General features: G+C 39.7%; 1 protein-coding gene across 1 annotated transcript in view; it reads left to right on the forward strand.

Moving 5' to 3' along the window:
* The window catches only part of LOC123803765 (uncharacterized), a 350,423-nt gene that overhangs the window by 129,130 nt on the left and 207,594 nt on the right, over positions 1-13,699 (forward strand). The window lies entirely within an intron of this gene.

The raw sequence follows: 13,699 nt of genomic DNA on the forward strand, positions 1-13,699 counted from the left end.
TGGGCTTATGGCAGCATATGTGCAATCAGATTTTTTGCTTGTTGGTTATTTAAAAGCTTTGGTCTGATAGTGTGATTGAGCACACTTTTCCAAGTGCACTTGAACTACACTTGCCTTATTATTCATTATGAAGCGGCGAAGTAACCATTTAAAGAAGAATACCCAGCAGTGGAAATCTGTTTTTACCATGCATTACTGATTTGTACTAGGTTTTGATCAAAAGCAACTCTGGTCTTTATTAACTCAATGGTTTAAAAGTGGCCTGATTCCCTTAGTTTCCTAATTTTTATTTCCTTGAACTGTTTATGACTGAACATGACTTCAGCCAATTTATTCTTTGTACTTGCTATCTTGTCATTAAAAAAAAAGAAAAGAAGGCTGAAAACCATGAGCTATTTATTCAAATGTGAAGTGTTGACAACTGTAGGGGCCTAGGGCAGGGTGCCCCAAGGTGGGATACTTCGGCAGAAAGATTATTTTGAGTTAAAAGTAATCAAAACCGAGCAGATGTAAAAAAGCTCTCTGCCTCCCCCTCAATTGCCTAAATTTACTTTGGAAAAGAGAGACTGTACCAGGAAAAGAGAGCTATTAACAGAGACTCCCCTTCACTTAAGAACCTTCTCTGCTTTGTTTTTGAAAACATCTCTTTCTCTCTATTTTTTAAAGATTTATTTATTTATTTATTTATTTATTTATTTATTTGAGAGAGGGATAGAACACAAGCAGGGAGGAGGGGCAGAGGGAGAGGGAGAAGCAGACCTCCCTCCTGAGCAGGGATCCTGGTGTGGGGCTCCATCCCAGATCCCTGAGATCATGACCTGAGCCAAAGGCAGAGGCCCAACTGACTGAGCCACCCAGGCACCCCTGAAAACATCTCTTCTGGGGTGCCTGGGTAGTTCAGCCAGTTAAGCGTCTGCCTTCAGCTCAGGTCATGATCCCAGAGTCCTGGGATGGAGCCCCACGTTGGGCTCCCTGCTCAGCGGGGGGGGGGGGGGGGTCTGTTTCTCCCTCTCCCTTCTCCCTCTGCCTTCCGCTCCCCCTGCTTGTACTCTCTCTGTGTCAAATAAATGAAATCTTTAAAAAAACGAAAAAAAAAAAAAACCCTCTTTTGGCCTTCTTGTTAATGGTCTTTCTCCCCTTTGTGTCCTACCCCTCTTCTTAGCGCATGTGAGCTTCATGTTGCCTCACTGTCTTTGGAACTTCTCTGTGAATTCCCCACACGTAGGTCTATTAAATTTGATTTTTTCCTGTTAATCTGTCTCATATCCATTTGATTCTAAGTCCAGCCAGAAGAAGCATAGGGCAGAGGAAGGTCTTCCTCCCTGAAACTGAGCATCCAAGGCAAAATGAAGATGCTTTTGGCCTGATTTTAGTAGTGTTAAGATACACAGGAATTTTGAGAATGATTGCTACTCTTACTATTTACACAGCTTGTAACTCTGGGTGATTTTTACATGTATACATAACTTTAGAACTACTTTCTCATACTTGCATTAAAGTACACCAGTCAGTAATGATGTCAACATCACATCAAAGAGTAGAGATGGAAGGCTTTCCTTCATGATTGGTTGGTTAATATATTTTGCTACTCCATGGCTCTCTTCCTCATGGACTGAGATGGCATGATATAAAAATAAGAACCATTAGTAAACTTCATATTTGACAGGTTGATCAAAATATTTAACATAATCCATTGATTACAGCTTCTTTAAGATTCATATACTTAAAGGCAAATGCTATAAAAATCTGTGTAGATTCTAATGGTTGGTATTATTAAAGAGAATGTTTTGCTGAAAATGGTTAGTAATGTACATTTGCCTCTAATGGGATTAGAGCTGAACAACTGTAATAACTTTCAAATTACAACATAATACTATTACAACAGAGCAGCAAGAAGCCATTTTCTATTTTCATTTAGCTTTCCCCATGGAGAAAAAAGTTGTATATAGTTCAAGAAAAAAAAAAATATGAACACTACAGTTAACCACTCACAGGTTGGGTTGTCTTGACTTCTCATTTTATGTGTACTGGGTCATGTCACCTTTTCCCATAATCCTAACAGAACTTTGAATAAAAATCACAATGTGACTTGCCTTCAAATCCTAGATAAAATGAATGTTTATACGACTGTCTGAATAAAACAAACCCTACAAAATGGATCGGTAACCAAATTTATGTCATTTAACTTAAGTGTTTGATGCTTTCTCCAGCAACCAGCTTTAAGCTCTGTGATAAAAAGTTGTATGGAGAATGTGTACAAATTCTGTAGCTAATTTAGGTATAACTGATGCATATATAATTCCTTGAAAATATTTCATTTTAAGCTGCATATTTCTAATGTGTCATAAGACTATTGCACTAAATTAATTTTAGTAAGAATTTTTACAGATAACCTTACATATTTTAAGAAATTTGAATTTGGCCCCATATTAAAAATTTCTACATTAACATTTTCAAGTGCAGAAAAATTCAAATAATTACTCAGGGAATATACATATACCTGTTACCTAGATTTCATAATTAACATTTACCATAGTTGCTTATCACATTCATCTATCCATTAATCCATCTTATTTTTAAATGTACTTTAAGTTGCAGAGAGCAGAAAAACTCACCCCTAACATTAAATTTTAATCCCTTGTACTCTTCTATAAAAGTAAAGTCCCCTTTGCCGGCACCCGGATATGGAGTTGATATTCAAAGGGGAATCAAGTGGTTTGTGCCGTAGGCTAGGTTTCAGCAAACCACAACCCATGTGCTAAATCTGGACTGCTACCAGTGCTACTAAGTTTCTACTGGAATTTAGCCACCTGTATTTACCTACTGACCTATTGTTTATAGCTGCTCTTGCACCTCAGGGATAGAGCTGTAGCAGAATCCATGCAGCCCACAAAGCCTAAAACATTATCTGGCCCTTTTACAAAGTCTGCTGACCCCTATTTTGCTGAACTCTGTCTCCAAGTGCCCCTGTGAACTATAGCGAATATATATATATATATATATATATATTTTTTTTTTTTTACCAAATCAGAATTTAGATTTCCTCATGTTCAAAACATAGAATGGATGTATTGAAATGAGACTATAACTCTCTACATTTTTTTTTTTTGATTCATCATCCCTATACTTCTTCCTCTTGCTCTTCCCATTAGTGAGTCTTTGAACTTCCTTTGCCCCATTTCATGTTTATGGGTAGAGTTGCTTATCCTGGAGTTCATTCAACATAGATCCTGGCATGCAAACTGAATTTCAAGTTTAATTAAAATATTCTCCGAAACTTCAGGTCAGTTTATATTTTTCATGAACAAAGACATTCTTCATAGCCACATCTGTAGTTTCTCAACTAAATGCTAGAATTCTGACCTATGCACAGTAAAGTGTACTATAACTCTCACCATATTAACTATTGTGCAATTATGGAGAAAAATCAGAATTGCTATATAAGTATACTCACAAATCATCTCTCCCAATTAACCTGTTTCCAATCATCTCTCCCAATTAACATGCTTCCAGAATACCTCTTAGTGCTTAATATCAAATTTGTAGAACTCTCAATGTAACATTTTTTGGCAAATTTTTACATTTCTATCCCTAAGACTCAATACATTTAGTAAAAAGGGAGTGCTCAAGTCTTGAACAATATGCAAACGACATTCTAAATTGCAATGAAGAGGGGCACCTGGGTGGCTCAGTCAGTTAAGTGGCTACCTTCAGCTCAGGTCATGATCTCAGTGTCCTGGGACTGAATCCTGCATCAGGCTCCCTGCTAAGCAGGGAGCCTGCTTCTCCCTCCTCTTCTTCCCTTCCCCACCCTACTTGTGCCCTCTCTCTCTCAAATGAATAAATAAAATATTTTTTAAAAATTGTAATGAAGAGGATCTGTCCCTTAAATAGTCATGGTATTAAGAGTAGAATCACAGTCTCAAACTCAATGTGATCCATTCTCCATCATTCATTTGCTATGACAAAATTTCCACAGAACCTGTCCCATTTAGATGTTTTTGCTTGACTGAACAAAACTGTAAATAAGGAAGGAAAGGGAGAGAGACATTACAATGGAAGAGAAGAAAATACTATTTATATGTCAACTGTTCACCATATTTACCATATTAGTTGATGATTACAAAAAAATTGAGGATTTGACATAGCAATAGAATTATGTGTCCAGCTCAGTATGGTTTCATTACATTTTCTAAAACTGAGTTTGAGTTAGATGTGAAACATATTGTATTTTGCCCATTTAAAATCATTGGAGGCCAAATAAATAAATAAATAAATAAATAAATAAATAAATAAATAAAATAATTGGAGGCCTAAATAAATAAGTAAATAAATAAAATCACTGGAGGCCAGCCAAGTTGGTCTGTTTATCCCACTGATTACAACTAAAAACTGGACAGAAAAAGCAACCACTTGAGGAATCTCCAGTGTAAAGTAGAGCAGGTAGATTGAGGATGAAAATGAAAACCTGAATGGAAATTTTTTCTCACCACTTTGCCCTAAAGGAGACTTCAGTCACATGGAATTGCACAACAATGTAAAAGTCTAGAACCCTAAGAGAATTTCATTTTCCAATCAGAGAAGTTAAAAAGGGGGTGGGGGGCTTAGAGTTGGAGTATGTGGGAGAAGTTCCAGAGAAGAATCTGGAGAAGAGCAGTTCTTAAATCCACAGATGAAGCTACATAAACTCCAGGCTGATTCTTAAGCTATTAATGAGCAGAACAGACCCATAGAAGTATAGCAAAGTCTTCAAGAAGTTTACTGTATCAACAATTGCCTAAGTATTGGACTAGCCTCTAAGTAGCCAATGTGGCAGACCCAAAAAGCATAAAAGAACTTGAAAAACTTAACTGATATGGGGAGCATCGCACACAGAAGGTGACACAAAACTTGTATTCTAAAACTAACTGGGTTGACTTCCAACTAAAAACACAGAAAGGCAATATTCTTCAAAAATTATTATCAAGTCACAGAATCTCAATATACAAGACACGGTCCAAATTTACATGGTGTTATGAGGTGTAGGAGTGTCAGTAATATGTCCTCCAGACTGAGAAAGCATTTTTAGAATGAAAAATGAAGCAAGCCACTCCATACCATTCACAGAGTTTCATTCAGGGTAACTTACTGTTGGGGGAATCAGGGCAGACTGATGTCCCAGGTGGTATGTAGCTATTTGCTATCCCTTAAGTGGTATGTGGCTATTTGCTACCTTCTTAAGTCCAGACCTCAATCTCCAGCTTTTATAGAGTGATGTGCATGATGGTGAGGTCACAGGGTAGTTCTCCAAAGTGGTGCCTTCTGCACGCTGGAGGATCTCTACGGTCACCCCAATTGGCGCCTTCTGCACTCCACTTTAGGGCAGATCAGAACAAGCCTTCCCACGTTCTGGTCATGGTATGTATTAGCCTCCGTGGGGCCTGGAACATGTAGCCCCAAGGGAGGTCACTGTGCGGGCATGAACAAGATGGAAGGTCAAAGATGGAGTTAGTGTTGTCAGCACTCCTATACTCCGTCCCTGACCTCTATGGCCTGTACCACCTTTACGTGTCATTCTTCCGCTATGACCCTAGAGCCACATATCAGCAAATGACTTGGCATCCCTGTGCCATAGCTGCAATAATATAAGACCAAAGAAAATACTTAGAACTATGGTTCCTCAGCGATTGTGAACTTCAACATAAGTGGCTTCCTGATGCAACAGCAGGGAAGAACAACAATACAAGGCTAGGGGTGACGAATGTTTTACAGGGAGTCTGAGTGAGCCAATACTACCCTAGCTTAGGTGTCTTCCCTGGGGGATAATACAATATATTTTGCCCTGTAATAGCCTTAGAGGGTATGTCTATATTGTACACAGACATCTCAGTTGGCACCCATACTCACAGCCCTACCTCAGTACCAAGTGTCAGAGGTTCAGAAGCAGATATTTGTGTGTGTGTGTGTGTGTTGGGCCTTGACTAATGTAGAATGGGGGGTTATTCTTAATAATGGAGGTGAGTCCTTGGCCTAAAGGGATGAGGATACCAAGCCACCTGGAGGTGAGGGGGGGGTGGGCTGTTCTCCAAGCTAATTTCCAATGAACTCAAGTCTTACCAGGTGGAAGGTTTTATGGCAGTTGCAAAACAAGTCTCTGCCAAATGATAAGCTTCAAACCTGACAAGACCTGTGACCACAGCACCCGAGCCTTTAAGAAAGTCTCTGGTTGGTTAGCACTCCAATCGCATCGGCTTCCCTTGTTAACCGAGGCATATAAAGGTCTTAATGTCTGCTTTAGATGGGGAATAAAAGGCCTCCTGGAACCCAGTATACAAGAGTCTGTAATTTCTTCACCATTTTAGGGACTGGCAAGGCTTGTAGCTTGTGGGACTGCCTCCAGCATCACATTTGTTTTACCCAACCAGGTGATGCCCGGGAACTATAGTTATTAAGCAGGCCTTTGAACCTTGTCAGTATTTACCTCCCATCCTCATGCCTTTAAGTATGCTGGTAATCATGTGACTGCTTCGGACAAGGAGGATGAATCATCAGAAGTTAACATAACATCATCTATATAATGATGAAGCACCATCTCCTCTGGTAATATCCATTTTTCCAAATCTCTAACTACCATCCCGTGACCAATGGTGGGACTATGAAAATACCTTTGGGGCAATGCCCAGAAGTCCTACGGTCTTCGTGAAGGTGAACTGGTCTTGGGATTCACAACCTGATAGAATGCTGAAGAAAGTGTTAGATAGGTCCAGTATATAATGATGTCTTAATAGATACCATGAATTGTCTCTAACAGTAAGACTATACTGGGCACCATGGCATGGATGGGCAGAGTAACTTTTTAGAGTTCCCTATAATCTGTTGTCACTAGCCAGGTCCCATTATATTTCTTTATGGGCCAAACTGGACTACTGAAGGAGCAGGCACGGTTACCCCTGCCTTTTCTAATTCTCCAAAGGTGGCGGTAATCTTGTTATGCCCCACAGGTAGTTTACATTGTTTTAGGTTTATTACTCTCTGGGGAACCACAGCTGTATAGGTTCCCACTCTGCACGACTCAAAATGATGGGCTCCACTACTCGGGTATGCAACCTGAATTCAGCTGTTGTTGTAGTTAGATCCAGATCCTGTAAAATATGAAGGCCCAAAATATACTCAGGAATGGGGGAAATATGCAGGGAGGGAGCCTGCCGATCTGCAGTTTGTCTGACGTTGATAATTTGTTCCCCATAACCATGAGTATCCTTCATTTCTTCCCAGAATTTCAAGGGGTTTCCATAGGAAGCATGTGTTCAGTGTCTAGTAGAGCTAGTACCGTCTGTTAGTGCGAGACCAATAAATGGTTACTTCAACAAGGGGCCTCTGCTTGCACCCTATTACATGCACTGAAGTGCAACACTGGCCTAACACCTACTCTTTAAGGAGTAAGGGGTATATCCACCCCTGAAATTCCGCCAATAGTAGAGGGGCACTCGGTGACATACCTTGCCTGAGCCTTCCTTCAAGGGAGTGAACTGCTTTCTCTTAGGCAACACTTTCTCAGTAAGACCAAGTTGGGTTGTTCATCTGTATTTTCTCTCAGGTCCCGGTTAGTATTCGATCTTGCCACAACTGTTTGTGAGAGGCCTTGATAGGCCCCCTTTCTGCCATTTTACTGTCATCAGGATCCTTTGCTTTTCCACCCATCTATTTCCATTATGACAGATTCAGTTTCACTTGAGCCAGCCACCATAGCTGCTACTGTAGCAGTGGGCCAGTTAACCATAGGAGCGAGGACAGACACTAAAGCCCCATACCATGCCCCTGGGGCTCACTGTAAGATACGGTCTTTCATACCAGAAAAGAGAATTCTTACTCTGGGCCTCCCAAATGCTGAGTGCAAATGGCCTTCATTCCCAGTTCACGTGTAATTTCCTATAGTTCTTCCATAGAGGTCCAGTGCAGTGGAAGGGAGGAAACATCCCCCTGCCAGACCAGATTAGTCTAATGCTAACATTTATCCAATCAAAACAGCCAAGTACCAGTGATTCTTACCCTTGCCTGTGGCATAGAACCTCTGCCGCAAGGCACGTCAAGCAGTAACTGAGGCCATCTTTGACATCTCAAACTCATATAATAATACCATCTCCCCCCACCATCCTACAGTCACGATACCCAAGCTGCCACTCCTTCTAGGCCCCTTTGCTCAAAGGGACTGGTTAGTTCCACCACTTTGGTGGCAGAATACTCCCTCATAATCGTTTTCTGTCTGACCAGTGGAAACCTCTTCTCTATCATCCACAGGCTCACACGTGGTCTAGGTCTTCGTCCGAACTAAAGAGCATGCCTATAAGTAAGTCATTCTCTTCCTCCAGGACAATGTCTTCTCCATCAGAGGAGTCACCATCCCAGGGATCCCATGCCCCAGGGTCCCATCTCCCTCGAAATAGAACAGCTCTCTCCCTAGTACATGGCAGTCTGCACACGTGTGTCTTTGCCATCCCACATCCCACAAACTGTAGGTTTTCCTCCTGCTGTTGGATTCTCCTGGACACAATGCTCACGTTAGAGAACGATTACGCTCCCACAATCCCCTCTCACAATCCAACGCTTCTGGAGTCTGTTCCAGTGCTCTCCCTGTTCGCAAATCCCCTTCCAGTGTCTTGCAGCACACAGATCAATGGCCAAGCCACCGCAATAGTTTGTTCACTTTCCCTTCTCCATCTCCCTTTCCCCCAGTTTCACATGGAATATCTAACGATATCTTGGCTGTTTTCAGGTTTTCCCCATACTTGCACACTGGTCTGAAACACTCAAAAAACCCATTCAACTCCCCACGTGTCAGAAGCTGGCCAGCTTGGGATTTCCCCTGCAACAACCTGCCTTCCTTCCCTTCCAGGGACAATGAGCCTTACCCTAGGAGGGCTCCTTTACCCATGCTTGTTTCATTTTTAGTTTCCTGGCTGGCTCACCAATTGTTAAAAGGCAGAGCAGGGTCAGTAAAGTATCCTTCAGACCAAGAAGGCCCTTTGTGACCAAAAACGAAGCAAGCTACTCAGCAAGCCACTCCGTACAGTTTACACAGAGTTTTACCCAGGGTAACTTACTGACAAGGGGAATTGGGCAGGCCATCTAATCAAAACAGGTAATCTCCGCCCCTATTCTTTGCCAAGTGCAGCCCTTAATCCCCAGCTTTTAGAGTGAGGGGCATGGTGGGGAGGTCACAGTGTAGTTATCTAAAGTGACATTGTGTGCCAGTTATCTCTACTAGTTATGTAATGTAGAGCCTTCTGTGCGCCACCTTAGGGAAAATCAGAACAAGCCTTACCACATTCTGGGCAGAGCATACATCAACTTCCATGGGGCCTAAAACAAATAGCCCCTAAAACAAATTGCAGGGGCATGAACAAGATGCAGAACCAAAGATGGAGTCAGTGCTGTCAGTGCTCCTACACTTGGCATGCAGAGGACAAGGAAAATCTGATTAAATTTAAGGGGAAAGACCATCGACAGATGCCAGCTGTGAGATGACACAAACACGGGGATTATCAAAGATTCGAAACAGATTATTATAAGAATGTTCAATGTTCCATGAGGTAACGGTGAACATACTTGAGATGAAAATAAAGACAGACATTATCAGTAGAAAAATTCAAACTCTAAAAAAGAGTTTCATGGCTATTTTAGAACTGAAAAATGTGAAATTAAAAAAAAAATCACGGAATGTGCTCAATAATAGATTAGAGATAAAGATGACAGAGGAAAGGGTGAATTTAAAGACAATAATAGAAATTATATAACTTGAAGAATAGAAAAACAATGGGAAAAAAACAACTCAAGGATCTGTGGAACAATAAAATAACTGTGAATGTATTTATGTTGACATTTTCTTTTTCTTTTTTAAGATTTTATTTATTTATTTGAGAGAGAGAGCAAGCACACGAGTGGGGGGCAAGGGGCAGGGGGAGAGGGAGAAGCAGACTCCCTGCTGAACAGGGAGCACTACGCAGGTCTAGATCCCAGACCCTGAGATCATGACCTGAGCCAAAGGTAGATGCTGACTGAGCCACCCAGGGACCCCTGTGTTGACATTTTCATAGAACACCTAGTTTCAGAAAGTGGCTTACTGCCAAGTAAGTCAACTGAACTAGACTTCTAATTGAGTTTTAGCCTTTTAAATTATCTTTTTATGAAATTTTTACAAGACTACTATATTATATTGTTCTTTAACAATCTTCACCTCAATTAACCATTCTTTCTCTCATTTCATTAATTTAGTCATTGATTTAAGAATAGTCATTGAGTACATTCTGCCAGAATTCATGTGATCTTATATTACATATAGGTAGCTATAGCTTGAAAAACGCGGTATGTGATCATCCCTCAATACAGGAAGGACCTTCTGTCAACTTAAAATTGAAAGGAAGCCTCAGGAAATAGAGATTTCCCCACTACTAATGTTCAAACTTAGGTTGGCTTTGGCAGCGAAAGTGTAACAATATCCAGTGTCAGGTAAATAGTTGGATTATATAACCATTTGAATAACTCATGTAATTGGGATGAACTTCATACAAATATGTGAGGTCAAATATTTATTTAAATAATTTATTATTGAGGGAGCCAATACAATGGTGAGATTAATTTAAAAGTGAAATTGAGGAGCTATGCAGAAGTAATATAAAAAGGAATGTATAAAATTGCTGGATTATATACACAATTGGTTATTGACTTACAAGGTTATAACCTGTAACTTCTGTTATCCTTTCTACCAATTATTTGCACCTATACCAAATGAAAATCCACAATTTAACATGTAACATCATCATGTCTGGGAACATTAATCAATAGTAAACAGTAACTCAAACACAGTCTACTCTCCTAAATAACCTTTAGGTGGACCTGTGACTCAATGATACTGAAAGGACATTAACCACCCCCACAACTTTTTTTTTCTCTATCATTGGATACACACACACACACACACACCAGAAAAAATGTATGCCAAGTATCTTGCAAACCTTTAAAGCATGAATTGAAGTAAGTAGAAATGTGAAGCTATTTAATTTATATGAAAATGTGGTGTTTATAAACACAAAACCCATATGTGGTAGGCAGAATTCTAATACGGACTCTGCAGTTGCCCTCCTCCCCATATGTGTACATGCTCTGTATAATCCCTTCCTTTTGAGTGTGTGTAGGATTTGTAAATATGATGAGATTTCTCTCCTTGATTACCTGGTATCACAAAGGTGAAGAGATTTTGCATATGTAATCAAGGTTCTCAATATACTGTCTTTGAGTTAATCAAAAGTGAGATTATCCTGGCTGAGCTTGACTTAATCAAGAAAGTCCTTTCAAAGAAGATTCAGATCTTTCCTGAAGAGAGGAATTCAGAGCAAGAGAGACTTAAATGAGATTCTTCTGCTGGTCTTAAAGAAGCAATGCCATGTTGTGAGCTGACTACTGAGATGGCCATATGGCAAAGAGCTGAAGGCAATCTCTAGCAGCAGAGAGTGAACCCCGGGTGACAGCAAGAAAATGGGGACTCTGTCCTCCAACCACATGGAACCAAATTTTGCCAACAGCTTGAGTTAGGTTAGGAAACGGATTCCTCCTTAGTCGTGTTTCCAGATGAGACTGCATTACAGACAACACTTTGATTTCAGTCTTGTGATACCCTGAGCGGAGGACCCAGTTAAGATATATCTGTACACCAGACCTACATAAAACTGTGAACTAATCAATATATATATATATAATATATATATATATATAATATATATATATTATATATATATATATATGTTGTTTTAACTGGTAAATTTGTGGTGAGTTGTTACACAGCAATAGAAAACTAATATACAAGCTAATAAATTCTAAGGCTGATGTCTTCTCCACAAAGCCAATTACTTTTATAACTATACCAGCGTAGTATATCTCAACACATAATAAAATAAATACATTCCAACAAGTGATTTCTTAGCATTTTCAAATATCTGCTAAAATTATGAGTCATCCAGAGCATTAGATTATTCTTTTATCTCGATGTTTTCAATGAATCATACTCTAAATTTAACCCTGGCTTAAACTTTTAACCAAATAATTTTATTCTCACATATGGAAGAAAGAAAAATGTATTTCAGTTTGTACTTGAGTTATGAAGGTAATAAGGTAACTCCTGAGGAAGATAAGATTGATTTTTTTAATGACAACTGCTGCGATATGAGTTCTGTGGAAAGCAGACCCTGAGATGAAGTTTACCAGGTAGGAGTTTAATGAGGAATACCTTTAGACCAACACACGTGGAAGGGAATGAAGCAGGACTGGGCAGATGGAAGTTAGGCTGCAAAGCAGTCCCAAAGACAGCTTTTCTTTTTTTTAAGATTGCATTTATTCTCTTTAGAGAGAGAGCATGCACTTAAGAGAGAGCATGAGCAGGGGGAGGAGCAGAGGGAGAGGAACAAGCAGACTCCGGCAGAGCACAGAGCTGGAGGGGGGGCTCGAGCCCACAACCCCAAGATCATAACCTGAGATGAAACCAAGAGTTGGACGCTCAACTGACTGAGCTCCCCAGGCGCCCCCCAAAGACAGCTTTGACCAAGCCATGAGTACGTATGCTGCTAGAATATACCTTTAGAGTTGTCTAGAGTAGGGCTGACACGGCCAGGAATTTACACACCCCTATTGACCTGATGTTTGATGTAGATATGTCCGGAAAGGGATCCAACCTTAGAGAACAAGGCTCTCTGCAGCTAAGGCAATTGTGTAAGGAACTGACAGTCAAAGGCATGTTCTGCACAGCACTTTCAGCAACTGGGGCATTAAGTCCAACATTGAAAAGGTATCTGGGTGCACATCACAATGTTCCTCACAACTATCCTATTCAGATATAAGCTTCTACTAGTTTTATGTCAGTAACTGTTTCTGAATGTATCCATTCCCCCAGTGTAATTTATCAAAACATACTTTATAAGATGTTAGGTTAGGAACTGTATCCTATCCTTTATTCTTATATGCTGATACTGATTTCTGAAATGCATATCAGAGATATTCCTTACAATAATAAAATTTAGTAGCCCTATTAGAGATAGTCTTTATCTTGGGACAAAGAAAATGCCATGTCAAAGATCAATGATTCAACACTTTTAGATCTGCCTTTTTAAATGCTGATGTCTGATATCTAGGAACCAAAAAAATTTAATCACAGAACTGATTATCTTAGCTTGTACTTCGGAATCCAGAAAGAAAAAAAAAAGTACGTGAACTGAGAGATTGTAGCTATTCATGCCTTTTGACATTTATTTCAAATGTCAAAAATTATCTTTCTTCATATTATCATGGCTTCTACTCATTTTCAGTCAAAATAATCAAGTAAGCAAGGCTATTGATAAATCGGATTTTCAGTGAAATTGATTGTGCAATATGCTTTACATGCACAGCGACCTGGTGCATAGCAGCTGAAAAGTAGATAATCCGTAGAATTTCATGTCAATGTTTATCCTTTAAAGATCAGGATCTCAAAATTCCCTTGCAGTTTTTCAGACTGTGATTCCTCTTCTGTCTATTAGAATGTATCAGAAGTGACTTTAGTATTGATGTCACTTTTGAACATATCCTCAGAAAATTTTAACTACTGGCATTTTATGCCATTACCCTCTTTTATATAATAAATTAGAAAATAAAATTGTTGACCTAAATACAAGCACACAGTGTACCCCTATTATTA

Source organism: Ursus americanus, chromosome X (genome assembly GCF_024610735.1).
Source record: "Ursus americanus isolate L20-20 chromosome X, mUrsAme1.1.p, whole genome shotgun sequence".
NCBI lineage: Eukaryota > Metazoa > Chordata > Mammalia > Carnivora > Ursidae > Ursus > Ursus americanus.